The sequence below is a fragment of the Colias croceus genome, chromosome 10 (genome assembly GCF_905220415.1).
Source record: "Colias croceus chromosome 10, ilColCroc2.1".
Taxonomy (NCBI): Eukaryota; Metazoa; Arthropoda; class Insecta; order Lepidoptera; family Pieridae; genus Colias; species Colias croceus.
In genome coordinates, this window is record NC_059546.1 from 4,396,757 (window position 1) to 4,412,191 (window position 15,435).

General features: G+C 31.9%; 1 long non-coding RNA gene across 2 annotated transcripts in view; it reads left to right on the forward strand.

Annotated features, from left to right (window-relative positions):
- The first annotated feature begins 3,468 nt into the window (after positions 1-3,468).
- LOC123695150 overlaps positions 3,469-15,435 on the forward strand; it is a 67,746-nt gene continuing 55,779 nt past the window's right edge. For both annotated transcript variants that reach the window (XR_006751908.1, XR_006751907.1), the window contains exon 1: positions 3,469-3,738. This is a non-coding gene — a long non-coding RNA (uncharacterized LOC123695150). The remainder of the gene's footprint in view (positions 3,739-15,435) is intronic.

The window sequence follows — 15,435 nt, forward strand, 5'->3', positions numbered from 1 at the left end:
TTAAACGCCCAAAGAAGGTCACTTTAGTTCTTGATACAATTTTATTTATTAAAATTAGGTAAAGTAATTTTTTCATTTTTTTTATTTACAGATTCAATGTTCATAAAAATTAACGATTTGCATGAGGATGTAGTAGAAATAAGTATCCTGGCGCGTGGTCAATTGTTGACTTAAGTTAATTTCCAACGTATGGTACAATCATTGGAAGAATCTTGGGTAATTTTAGAGGATATTTTTCGGGAATGAGAAAAGGGGCAGCCAACCACGTATCAGCGTGCGTGCGTGAGAATCTACCTACGTTTTAGTACCAAAAAAATGTTATTTTTAAACGTAAATATTGCACTCACAACTACTGTACAAGTATGATTTTTAATCGTGCTTTACTGTCATCTGATTGTTTTATTATCGTTATGGCTATCGCGGTACAGATCGTACTGGGATCAGAGTACATATTATTTATCAATTGGTGTGGTAATATACGTACCACACCAAGTAAAATATTTACAATCATACCAAATGGATTAACACGGTATGTACATAAGGCGGTCTTATTGCTTACTAGCGATCTCTTCCAGACTGCCCAAGGTAAGAGATAAAGAATTATACTCATGATCCAGCAATTTTCAACCGAAAAAGAAGTTTTTCTGTAATTGGTAGTTGTTTCATTTATTTATTTTAAATACCTAATTTTACTTTTATATTTGCCCATTTGCATTACATTCAGCTTCCATAAAACTTATAAAAATTTTATGTTTATTTCTGTCTAATATAAATACTCTTTTTTAGATATAAATAACAAAAACAACTTTTTTATTAAAATTTAGTACCTTGGGAAGATATTATCTATGTGTTAATAGAACACATAAAGGAAATTATGTTACGATTTTATACAATGAAAATATGTAAAAAAATATTAGCAGGTGTAATTATTAAATTGATCCCGAACCCAAAACTGTAGTTAATTTTTTTTGTCATTTAGTGTTTAATTCATGTCAATTGGTTCATTAATAAAAAAAATTATGATCATTTAAATAATCACGGCGAACATTTGCTAAGGCATTCATGTACAAGGTGTAATCGTTCAGTGTGCACAGGCGATTTTTTTTTGTAAGTATTACAGATAACAAAAAACTTTAAACTGATATCGAAAGTACTTAACCTAATAATGGCCGTAATCATTTTTTTTTAAATAAATCGAGAAATATAAAAAAAATATCTTTAAACCCTCCCATACATTAAGTACATAATATGAAATATGAATATCCCATATACATTTAATATGAAAGATTTTAGCTTTCTTTTTCTTTTTTTGGTTGTCTGCTTTAATTACTTCGCAAATTTGAAGTGGCATTTTCCACGCTTTTCCCGGACATTTTCCGGATATTTTCCGGGCATTTTCCGGGCAATTCCTCACGCATTTTCCGGGGATTTTCCAGACATTTTCCACGCCTTTTCCGGACCATTTCACGCATTTTCCGGATATTTTCGAGATATTTTCCAGGCATTTCCCAGGCATTTTCCTGACATTTCCCTGGCATTTTCCGGAGATTTTTCAGGCATTTTCCACGCTTTTCCCGAACATTTTCACGCATTTTCCGGATATTTTCCGGGTATTTCCCGGACATTTTCACACATTTTCCGGGGGATTTTCCAGATATTTTACAGGCATTTTCCGGATATCCCCGGAAAATGCCCCGGATTTCCGGAAAGTACGTAAGTTTTTTAGCTTAGATTAGTAATAAATTCTATTAACAATTCTATGAATTTTTTATGGTAGTACGTGTTTACTAAATAATTGTATGTAAAGTAGTAACTACTATGCAGTCGCTTTTCCACGCGGACGAAGTCGCGGGCACAGCTAGTTTTAAAATAATATATTAGACTAAGCTTGACTAAATTAAACACATTATGTACTACATTTAATTAAATAAACTCCAACGTCTTATGCTATCCCGACGGCCGCGGCCGCGGCGTTCTATCCAAGAATGGTGAGATATTTTTAAACACAAATCTACGTCGTATCTAGTCGCTACTATTGTATCTACATTTCCCGATCCATTAAAACTAGACTAGCTTTGCATAAGTGTCTCATTCACGCACATGGGATCGTTACGACACCACTCAATTATGCTATCTCTTTTCCTCATGATCGTCAAAATGGCCTCCAAACGGGATATTTTGAAGCAACACCGCGCAAACTTTTGTTGCTTGTTATGGGCGGAGCATAAGCGGACAGATACGAACTTAGCTGTTTCAAAATTTGAGTTTTTTTTTTACTTTTTAAAATCGTAGAATAGAATATCAAAAATGGAGATGTTAAAATTAATTTCCTAAATTGTTAAATTGAAACCAAGTCATAATTATTTTTTGTAGGTTTTTGTAGATCTCAAAAAATGTACCTACATCTACACTGTTTTAAATCATTAATTTTTATTTATTTGAGTAGCGATATCATATTAAGATGATTATTAGCCTAAAATAGTATTTTATTAATTACAGAGAAAATCATCAAAATTTTATATTTTTACAGTCGTACATATTTTCATTCAATAGGCCGCTAATCGCTATAAATAATTAATATGCTTCTAACAAAACCTACAGTATTGGCCATTCAAGTTTTGAACTTGAATGGCCAATACTGTAGGTAATTTTATCTCCGGTCAAATGTAGCAAATCACTTATGGATTACTAAGAGTATCTTACATGAAATAATCTTCATACTAAATCAATACTTAGGTACAATAATCAATCTTGAATATGTATGAAACAATTCAAAAGTTTTAAACATCTTTTTTTACGCTGTTTAATAATTAACGTCGGAGCACAGAAGATTCAGTCTTGGGAGACTTATCTATAATATTTTTATTCATGTTATTCATGTTACCTATTAACTTTTAATGTTGATATACCTGTTCGTTTGATTTTCATGTGTTTTATCCTACTTGGCATGGAAGAATTATGAATTATGTATTTTTTTAAATATATATAAAGTACCTATTCAAAATATATATGTATAACCATAATCTAATATATAAAAATCAATGCCACTTTTCGTTGTAATTCCATAACTCGAGAACGGCTGAACCGATTTCGATAATTCTTTTTTTATTATATTCCTTGAAGTACGAGGATGGTTCTTATGTAGAGAAAACGTTAATATGTACCACGGGCGAAGCCGGGGCGGACCGCTAGTTAAATATAGTTTGTGAATCATTTGCTGCATTCATTGTAGTTAAATTCATTAAAATGTTTCTAAAACATAAAAAGGGGCCTGCTGTAGGTATTGTATTTTTATTTGTATGTTATGTCAGATAGTATATTAATGTATTAATTTTTTACACACTACGATATGAAAATTAATAAATTAAATATTTTATACGCTCAATATAACAAAGTAAATAAAATATATTTATGAGGTCAAGTCCGACCCTGGCCGCTCCGACTCTGATATGGCGACCGATGGCTTAGGCGAAGAGTGAATATTTTGTGATTGTGTGCGTTTAAAAAGCATTTAAATTTAGTATTAGACAAATAAATTGAACAGTGACTTAAATATAGTAAAAATGTGATTAATTACGTGTCTGGAAATGTGCTATTTTTTAAACTTACTAGTTTTAGATTGAATAAATTAAAGTTGCAATGTGTTGAGATGCGTCCGCCATATCGCAGCGCGCTTTACACTGCCGCTAGATATAGCTTGTCTCTTTTATAACTGTTGCATTAGAAAGAGAGATAAATGTAAGTTCCATTTGAATTTTTGGATTCGGAATGCTGTGGAGGATTTATTTTGTTTTACCATTTGTTGATGTTTATTTAACTATTATGTGATTTAAACTATTGTAAATACCTATCTGCCTAGTACGTACATTTTTGTTAATACATAATTGAATTAATAGGTAATTGAAGTTTCTATATTTTGTAAAACGTCCCTAAAAACTGCTAAGTTTAGTCATTTATTGTTATACATAATTCTTAGATAATGTTTAGATTGGGATTTTAATATTTTATTTATAATTTATTTAAAATATTACATAGGTACCTTTATGTTATAACGCTCCCTTAAAAAATTATGAATCATTTATAACATTAAAAAAATTCTATGACTTAGGTATTTTGATATGGCTGCGCAGTTTGCTTCGTGTTCTGCGTAGATTGACTATTGACTGCGTCTCTTATAAAAATCTAGAAAGACTAAATATTTTGGAAAATCCCAACAAAAATCCCTACTTACTAAATTCATATTAAGTACCTAGGTACCTCAATATGTAAGCTGTGTTTGTTACGACCTAAGCTTCGATGCCTGAAGCATTGAATGGATTTTATAAGTAGGTAGGTAGGTACCTAGGTCCTAGGGTAGGTTTCTAAATATAAGAGATTCCTAAGCGGTAGAAAGTTCTTCTTGTAGCTATAGTAGGACTTGCAAACCTAAAGTATAAAGGGTGCATAGCTGATAATACCTACTAAATATAGACTCCTAAGTAAGCATATTTCTATGAAATGGATATAGCCTCATATATCACTATGTAGGGTTCCTGCACCTTATCATGCGGCTTCGTCTTCTATTGATAAGATATCATTGTTTTATACATTTGACCTAAGCCCTAAAGATCATCATTGTCCTCAAAATAGCAACTTCGGAATTTTAGATGTATTTACCTAGTACAAACTTTCTGTTTTACTTACACATACAACTATATCGTATTGTTTGATTTAAAATGAAATAAATAATGGACACTCAATTTTTTCACACTGAGATTATATACCTAGGTATATAATCTCAGTGTGAACCTCATATCTTCAACCACCATTCTTCAGAATTTCGATTTGTTGCATTTTTCCTTGAACTCTACTTCTGTAAATTTATTTGGCTACTCATTAGTAGGTAGGTAGGTATATTAGTTGGTTATAATTGGTAATTATTGGATATAATAATGTTAATTGGATATATGAATATTAAAAAAATTGTATTCCTACTTTCCAAACTTTGGCTCTACATTGACATTACAAAAACAGCAGACAGCTTTACCATTTACCTACTTATCTAGGTACTTCTTTGTGTTTTGTACGTAGGAATATTTTATACCTAGGTAATTATTTTTTTCATTAGGTATTATTTTGGTTGCAATTACCATATAACATTATGTAGGTAGTTTTAAACGGACTCTACCACAAGTAAAGGAAGCCACCTTTTCTTTATTCACAGAGACTTTGCTTTTTGTTGTATCTACCTGATAAAATTGTACCTAAATGGCATAATTTTGGTAGATAGGTAGGGTAATTGCGCCTGTTCGCGTCCACTTAGTGCAGTTGGAAAGTTTGAAGGAGAAAATAAAAATGTTCCAGAACAAATTTCAACGCAAAATTTATGTAACGTGTTCGTTACATAGTCTATTTTAAGATTTACTTTCAATTGTGTTGGAAATATCATGTGGTTTTTATTTATCTAGACAAATATCAGAATTAGGCGTTTTACCCAGTTCGCGTCCAAAAATTCCAGTTTGCGTCCACCCGTGGACCAGTTCGCGTCCACCAGCTTAGAAAAGGAATTTAGAGTGTATTGGGTGATATTTTATCAGATAAATGCAAATAAAAATTAGATTTTAATAAATTATTTGTTAACGAATATAGTTATTTAATAAAAACTGGCCAAATGCAAGTGGGACTTGCACACTGAGGGTTCCGTAGGTATCATCCTGTTTTTTTCATATGTTTTAACTGTAAATGATTATTTTTTCAATATTTCCCTTATTTGTGCTATAAGACGTTGCTTCGTACCAAACTTCAAGTGGCTGTATTCACGTAAAGTACCCTGTAGGTTTTGATTTCCTTGCAAATGTCGAAATTTGCGAAAATTTGTAGCATAAACGGCTGTATCTTTTGATTGCTTTGGCTTCTAAGTTTGATTTTTTCACTGCTTCAAGGGACCGTAGATTTGAGTATTCAATATAAATTTCAGCTTTATACCTCCACTCGTTACTGAGAAAAAGGGTTTTGACAGAAAGACAGACCGGCAGACGGACATACAGACGCGGACGGACGGATATCAAAGTAAAAATAGCATAAAAATTTGCTAATTTGAATGAAATTTAAATTATCAACTTGTGGTCTTAGTCAAAAATTTACTATCTATTTTAAATTACATATTTTAACAAACAATTCATTGCTACGTAATGAAAAACAATGTGGACGCAATATGTTCTATTGTTATGCACTAAGGGTATAGTTTGCGCCCACCGTGGACGCAAAATGGAAGTTGTACAAATTCGGTGTAGTAATTCGCGTCCACCTTATTTTAGCTATTAATTGTAAAGTAAATAAGTTGATTTATAATCCATACTATTCCATCTTTTGTTAGCAAAGTAAAGAAACAGTTACATATTCAAAAATTCACATTTAACAATAAGATACTTACCGTCAAGCGCGACGCTGCGCACTATTTTTTTTCTCAAAATCCCGCGCGTTTTAGCTCTCTCGTTTAATAGCCAAAATTAAATATTTTTTTTAATAGGATAGGCGGTCCGCAGGCATATTTTGAATATGTGTGCATATCTCTTATACATTGAGGTATTATCGGAAATTTTTCTTATTACAATTTTACTTAAAGTATACTTATTTTCGTGAATTTTCTAAAAGATGTCCGCAAAATGGACGCGAATAGGCAGGTGGACGCGAACAGGCGCAATGACCCTACTTGTCTAAACTAAAACAAAACTTAATTCTGTTCTTATTTTGATGTACTTAGTTAACCTATTTTAAATTAATGGGGTAGGTAGATATCATAAGTTTTAGGGCCGATTTTTCAATGCTTGGATATAACTTATCCGTCCAATAAAGTATAACGATAATATTAAAATGTCATGTAAACTGTCAAATACGGGCAATTGGAATACGTTTTTAAAATGGTAGTTTTATAGATTATTCGACGAATAAGTTTTATCCAAGCATTGAAAAATCAGCACTTAGGGTAATAGGTAGGTATTAAGTTTAATTAATTAAAATTTAAAACCATAAATTGCTTTCTAACTTTGTGTTTTAAAGCAATTCTAAAGTACAATGAAAACAAACCTAGACAAATAAGTCGTTAATACAAGCGTATAGTAGCTAAATATAGGTAGCTAACCGCTTACTCAATAAAAGCCTAAACACACTCATTTACTCCTCTTAGCGATCTACACAGAAAATTTACATTTTAAATGATACCTACGTTATGTACCTACGTTTACGTCAAAATACGCTAATTCAATATTAAATAAAATATAAAAGTAGGTAACTACTCAACTTTAACTGAAATTGTTTTGTAAGCACTGTCCTCTTTTCAACAAGAAATTTGAAATACCACATTATAATGTATTATTTAAATAAAGCTTTAGGTATACATTTTAATAATTATTTATTATTCAAGTTGAAAAATTCTTCGCAGCCTTGATCCTACACCAAGCTTCGACCTACATAACAATAATACCTACACCCAAAACATCTGACAAGCCATAACATACCATCAATGTTTTGTCGACACCACAGTGCTCATGTAAAAAATAACACAAATCGATCGTCGACGGTTTCCCGGGGTAATTTTTCCATCGTCGGCTCCCTGCACCCCGGGTAAAATGTAAATAATTATAAATATCTCGACGGATATTCTGACGCGTGCGCGGGCGCCGGAGCGTGTTAGAATTCGACTCGCGCGTTGTTTGTTTTCACACCAACACGGCTAATTGCGTGATTGTTTTATTGAGTGATATTTTCGGTTGCATAATACACTAGTAATTTAGGCGTGTTGTGAGAATGTCGCATTGGTTTGAATTTATTAATATTAGACACGCGTTGAGAATTACTAAGTACATAGTTAGATATCAGAGTTTGTTTATTTGAGGATATAATATTATGTAGGTAGATAGGTATAAACATATATACATATTTGAATAGCTAGGTATACGGGAACCTAATGTGAAGTAAACTTACTAAAGTAATAACAGCCTAATTAAATAGGTAATTAATAGGGATGCGCCGAATACCGAATACATATTCGGTATTCGGCATATTCGGCATCTTTTTCACTATTCGTATTCGGCCGAATTATTCGGTTTAGGTGCCGAATATATTCGGTATGAGTATTTCTACTTTCTTGGCTATAGAACTAAATAAATAACTTCATATTATGAATGATTTATGTCATACTATACACAAGTCAAAGAAATCCTATGAATGAAAATGAAGAATGTTTGAACCTAAGGTATACAGGGTGTAATCGTTAAGTGTGCACAGGCGATTATTCCGTAACTATAACAGATATAAAAAAAAACCTTAAACTGATATTGAAAGAATAAGAAAAAGATATTGAACCTAATGAGTAAAATGACAATAATATTTTTTTAAAAATAAAACGAGAAATATCCAAAAATGTTACATGAAACGCTCCCATACATTGTCCCATTCCACATCGAGCTCTATTTACAGTCTCTAAATGAACTTTCATTAAAATTTGCGAAATAATTATAGCACAAAATCAAATAACAAAGCAAAACCTTTCATATTAAATGTTTGAAATAGTCATATTTCATACTAAATGTATGGGAGCGTTTCATGTAACATTTTTGGATATTTCTCGTTTTATTTTTAAAAAGTTATTATTGTCATTTTACTCATTAGGTATACCTAGTACTTTCAATATGAGTTAAAAGTTTTTTGATATCTGTAATAGTTATGGAATAATCGCCTGTGCACAGTTAACGATTACACCCTGTATAAAATAAAACGATCATTACATTTCAAACCAACGTTTATTTTGTAAATTTACATCAAAATAATTTAATCATGTTTGTTATTAGAACTTAGTCAGTATTTAATATTTATAATACTTTAAATCCTGAAGTCTGAAGACAATGCTTTTAGTCCCAATAGAAAATGACATTACGTCCGCTCATATTGCAAACACTAACTTAAAGTAAAAATATAAAATTTTTAAACAATTTAAAAATTTTAATATTTTGTGCGAAGTTTCAACACAACTGAGACGGCACGGAGTGCGCGGGCGATATACGCGGGTGGCGGGCGGTGAGGTAAGGCTCGCTCGCCACCGAGCCGGCAGCTACTTGCGACCCGTTAGAACCGGTTTACGCATCAAAACACGTCAAAACATTGAACCGAATAATTCGGCCGAATATTCGGTTCGGTAAGGTTCTAACCGAATAGTATTCGGTATTCGGTTATTCGGTGAAACCACTATTCGGCGCATCTCTAGTAATTAATATTTTGATGGTATAATATACCTACCTTTAAAAGGCTCTACATCTGTAAGACAGTCAATGACAGTAGTCGATACAAGGCAACGACAAGGAAATCATTTATTCTTAGAAATTAATAATTTATCTTTAAAACATCTGTAGATAATTAATTACTTTATGATGACAAAAGTTCACTTATAGGTAAAAGGAGGAAACTCCCTAACACACTTATTGGTAGGTAGTATTTTCACAAATGTCTATGAATGGTCGATGCTACATAGGTCATAATTCCCACGTTCATAATTAATCATGACTATATACGAAGGTATTAATATTTTATTTATAGGAATCAATACGATTGTATGTAGAAGACCACCACTATTGAATTGTTTAATATGCCGTCGAGCGTATGGATTGAATGAAAATTAATTCCGTGCTTCATTTCCTTATTGTCATTTCTTGTGAGCTTCTATTCATAGTTAGTTCGATGTTAAATTATTTCAGTAGATAGGTTTAGAGGGGTATATCAAGAATATATTATATAAGTTCTTCATTGTACAATCTAGGTAGGTACCTACCTACATCACTATGATATTCTTAATACCTATTTCCGGTTTAATAATTACTAATTAATATTGTAATTATTGGTAAATGGATAGCTATAATAGCTATATTTATTGTAGATTTTTTCAAGAAAATTTTCAGTTCATCTGTTACATTTTGACTTCCCGTTTGTTTGAAAACAACTTTTATTACACACAATTGTAACCTATCAAGGTAGAGTGGGTAGAAAAGTATTATTTATATCATATAGCTCAACAAAAATAGTCAACGCATATATATTTCATAAATATAAGGATTTATTCATAGTGAATGCTAAAAAGAGAAAAGGGCCAGCCGTCGGCAAGCGTCGCCATATCAAAATATCCGGGCTCCGCGACACCGGTGGGTTCTATGTGGTTGGCTTACATGTCGTGTGAAAATTTTTGAAAAATATTAAATAGGTATTTAATAAAAGTATAAGGTTTTGATTTCAGCAATATTTCATTCATGTAACATGACACAACACTTCATCTATCTATTTACCTATAACATTTATTTAAATAATTTAATTTAGACAACTTTAAATAATACCTATCCCTTCACAAATAATAATATAGCGAAGGTAGTATGGTGACAAGATGATAAATGATTTGTGAAATAGTATAATATAAGTTTTTACCGATAAAAAATAAATGAAGAAGATAAATGACGACGGACTTCGATGCACACCAAAAAGTGTTATTTTTAGAGGTATAACTTATTTTTGATTAATCGATATCAAAAATAGAGGTTATCAATCATATTTGTACGACCAACGAATGTACATAATATTATTGGAATTGCAATCTTTTTTTAGATACCTAACAGTGTACCTAATTAGGCTTTAGGTAATAAATATGTAGATAAGTAAATAATTATTACCTATTATATATAATTTATATAATACCTATAAGTAAATAATTATTAATGCATTTGTTTGACAATGTAACTATTATTATTTAGTGTGTTATTTAGAGTCTGAGATTTATTTTATCTTAGTACCTAGTCATGTCAAAATTAGTAGATATCTACATAGGTACCTACCTACCTAAGTAAACTGTACCTATATCAAAAGTTAACATAGGTATCTACTGATCCGAAAATAGGTAGGTATATAAAGTGTATAGGTATCTACTTATCTATGAGTAGGTATGTATCTACTTATAAGTTTACAACATTCTCAGTGGGAAATTTGTATAGGTAGGTACCTACCTATATCTGTAGATAAGGTATTTGTGGCTTGCGTAGTAGGTACCTAAAATTTGACGGTGAAGCAAAAAATCAAAATTTACCAAGGTACCTAAGTACATTTCGAGTTTAATGAGTAGGTAAGTTAAAGGCATCTAGGTATACCTAACTTTAAACCAACAGTCAAAAGTGTGTGTTTATATTTTTTGTTGTTGGATCACAATTTACAGTACGTCTGAATACAGCTTAGAATAATTCAATAGGTATCTACATCCGCGAATTTATTTTTGATAAAAGAATATTCCTCATTTTCAAAAATTCTCAATACCTATAGGTAAGTAATAATAGGTATAAACCTACCCTCATACTTTAATTTTATTTTTTAAATTTCAAATTCCATTTTGCCATTCATAAGTAGGTTAATTTTAGTTAGTGTTAGTTATAGCCGACTTCTATTTTCGTTTTTTTGTTAATTGCTCGTCCTTAAATTCTGTAACTAATTAAAAAAGTTCCAATTAGCTGACCATATCTTTTTTTAAATATAAATTCGATTTATAGGTATCTACCTATATAACAATGTTGTTTTCTCGTTTACATGTTTGTATGAGTTATGATCTAAATTTAAAAATGAATATTTAGATACTTATTTTTATTACAATAATTAAGTAATTAATATTCATTTTATTTACGTACCTAACCATAAATACCAGTAAAATGTTAAAATAATATGTTAATATTCAATAAGTTAGGCATCACGAAAGTCGTCTCAAATCCAACCTACCTGGTAGATACTCTAAACCAATCAAACACCATAAATCTTCTTTCGCTACCCATTATATACGGCGCGGACGCAGCGGTACATAGCTCCGAGATGTTCACAATAAGACGGACGACATTCATCTGCGACGAATAGCCATCAGCCATTTTGAATCGTATGTAAGCCAACCGCGCGCGCGCCTCCCGCCGGTAGAGGGGGACAAACAAACCATTCTAATACAATGTAGCGAAAAAATTGGAACTTGGACCTTAAGAGGTGACAATAAAGGTCATTATGGTGTCTTTGTAATTTGGTTAGTAGAATACGGGCTGTTTATGTAGCCGAAACGGTCGCTTTATACACTGATGGCGTCATAGCCATCACTTTCATTATTATCGGGCGATTCACGGTGTTTACTGAGCACTTGCTCGAATCTCGGTTCCGTTGTTCAATTAAAATTTCGTCTTACGCTTTTCGGGATCGAAATGAATGGAACTGGTGATTGTATGAAATCTATTGATTTTTTAAGTAAATATATATAATGTTGTAGGTAGGTAGGTATGTAAGACCATTTTATAGTACCTACCTACCTACCCTCGACACGTCATCTTTTATTAATTTTTTCACGATCCTTTAAAATGTAGAGATATCAAGATTGGTAAGATTTAAAAATTGTCCTGGTTTTGATATGCTTTATCAAAGGCAAAATTATATTAGGTGATCAAATCTTAGTTCATTTTGTGTTTAATTTTTGATCGTAATTGTTATACTTACCTAAATAAGATTTATTAGGTAGGTGCGTATCTACCTACATTAAACTTAATACCTAATTGTTTTTTATTGCATCCATTTTTTTAATCTAGGTATTATTTACATTAGTAATAGTCAATAGATACTATTTATTTTATAGGTCGGTTAGATGTATTCAGAAATAGAACAATAATGAGCTACTTACTACCTATCTAGATATGTTAAAAACTTTAAAATGTGACTGTTTACTAAATGTAGAGCCGCAGTACATTAATACTGCAAACCTCATTCTGGTTTTCAGCCAAACCCAAACACCCAGCTCGTTTACGCTCTTAATTACCCATCCTTATTAAATTTATACTAGATACAGTTAAAATTTCAGTTGTTAAATTACACGGAATTTTGGCCAAGGGAAACCGCAAATTGGAACTGTGTGCACCGGCCTCTATAAAATGAAGTGGTTAAAGCTACCTACTTCAAATATTCACAATATTTATACTTTTTTAACGTAAGATTCTATTTCGGGATAGATAAATATTATTACCACACAATTTATAAATATCCAACAATGTGAGCACTGAGCAGATGGAACACATTCCGAACGCACGAAAAAGACTGGGCGCACTGATATAGTGCGGTCTCTTTCACCCTAATGCGCTCGTAACCGTTGTTGAGACGTTCAACGCTTTATGTTATGAGTGCGTCGTAAAATAAAAGTGCATCAAACCGGGCCTCCCGTTTGCATTGTCCGCGATTAAAACCCGACCGAATTTGGGGAGCAGACATTTCTTTGTGCGTTCGTAGAAGAGCCCAACTCTTGAACTTGGCATCGTTATCGGGGTTCCTTTACGATTATTTAGTCGTAAAAATCAAAGTTATAGGCTATTTACAACCGTAACTGTATGTTAATCTTTGTTTTACGAGTGCGCGGTGGCTTATTATTTAATCATCAGTCATTTAACGCGTAAAGATCATATAGAGCCGCATTTTATAGCATTTTTATTAAGTAATTCACGCATAATTTATGTAATTTTTCAAAGTAGCTTTTTATACCTGTGATTTTGATGTGAGCTGTTTGTATGATACGGCTGATAGTAGATAATTTATATACATTTGAATGCCAAAATAAAGGGCTATAAAGATAAATATTGGGATATTGAAATGTCCACTAGGACGGTAATGGGAATGCAGTACAAGTGAAAATTGTATCTATTACTCAGTTGGGCTGGAAACCCAACAAAGACATTAAACACCAATGTCAAGATCTAAAACAATATCGTACACATCGTTTAGTATCTTATAAATCTAGTTATTCTAGACAGAACTATAACAGCGTAAGTTCTCGATTCCTCGTAGGAATATAGTCTTTATCCCATTGAGTTAAGAGTAATTTTTAATTGCTTGGATACTGGGCGAGTGCAATGTACAAGATTTTATAAGTATGTCATTGAATCAACTGCGTCGGCGCATGGTTACATTGCGTACAGGCTGATGATAGTTGAAGGATACCTACATTATGAGTTATTTGACCTTATAATGTTATCTTTATATTTTATACTAAGTTAACTGATATTATGTAATGAGTAGGTATAGGTAAAGAATAAATGAGTTATTACTCTTTCACTTTCTCTTTGGTTTAATCTTATTAGTCACTAGCTTTCCGCCCGCGGCTTCGCCCGCGTTTTCAAAGAAAAACCCCTCATAGTTCCCGTTCCCGTGGGATTTCAGGGATAAAACCTAGCCTATGTTACTCGTGGATAATGTAGCTTTCGAATGGTGAAAGAATTTTTCAAATCTGCCAAGTAGTTTCGGAGCCTATTCAATTCATACAAACAAACAAACAAACAAAAAATCAAACCTTTCCTCTTTATAATATTTGTATAGATAATATTTGTATAGACAAATGGACGGAGAACATCTACCTATAAGTATAACGATAAAATAGAGAACTTAACCACAATAATTGTACTTAATAAACTGTAATAAACTACCTATGTGCTAGGTAGTTACCTAGCTAGTGAAAGTTTTATTTTGTTAGGTACTTAGATAATGAAATTGTATTAAGTAAGAGCTGAATTTTTTTTTTTTCTATTTTACCGTTTCTCTATTTAATATATCTAGGTAGGTAGGTACATTATATTTTAGTTTTTAATAATACCTAATAGTCTAAAATAGGGACAGATAGATAGATTTTAACACGAAGGATTTACATTTTGCTTATAAGCCGTTAGGTAGGGTACCTACTCTACTTTTGTAGAGTTAGGTATCAAAAATGTTGTTTCATTCGGCCTCTTTTGATTTTCTTCTCATAATATAATTGTCAGCCTGTAGTTTTGTTTTTAATACCTGCCCTAACTGCCCTACTGAAATGATTATTATTTATATAAAATTAAGGAATACCTACATATTTTTATTACCTTATTAGGTAGATATATAAGGAAAAAAATTACAAGATAAATATGTGATGGTAATTCGTATGTACCTACCTAGTCTTATTTAATACAAAAAGAGTTACTTAAATGATTTAAAACTAGGCAATTAAAAGATTAATAATTTTAAAATGTTCACTTCACCTGTAGTACCGACATGCATGGCTGATCTAGATAAGATACCTAATCCTACAATTATTATTAATTTAAGTCGCTTAATTTTCTGTTTAATTATGAAGAATAATCCATACTAATATTATAAATGCGAAAGTAACTCTGTCTGTCTGTCTGTCTGTTACTCAATCACGCCTTAACTACTGAACCAATTTGCATGAAATTTGGTATAGAGATAATTTGATACCCGAGAAAGGACATAGGATAGGTTTTATCCCGGAAATCCCACGGGAACGGGAACTATGCGGGTTTTTCTTTGACTGCGCGGGCGATGCCGCGAGTGGAAAGCTAGTAGGTATATAAAGATGGGAAAACGTCTGTAAAAATAAAA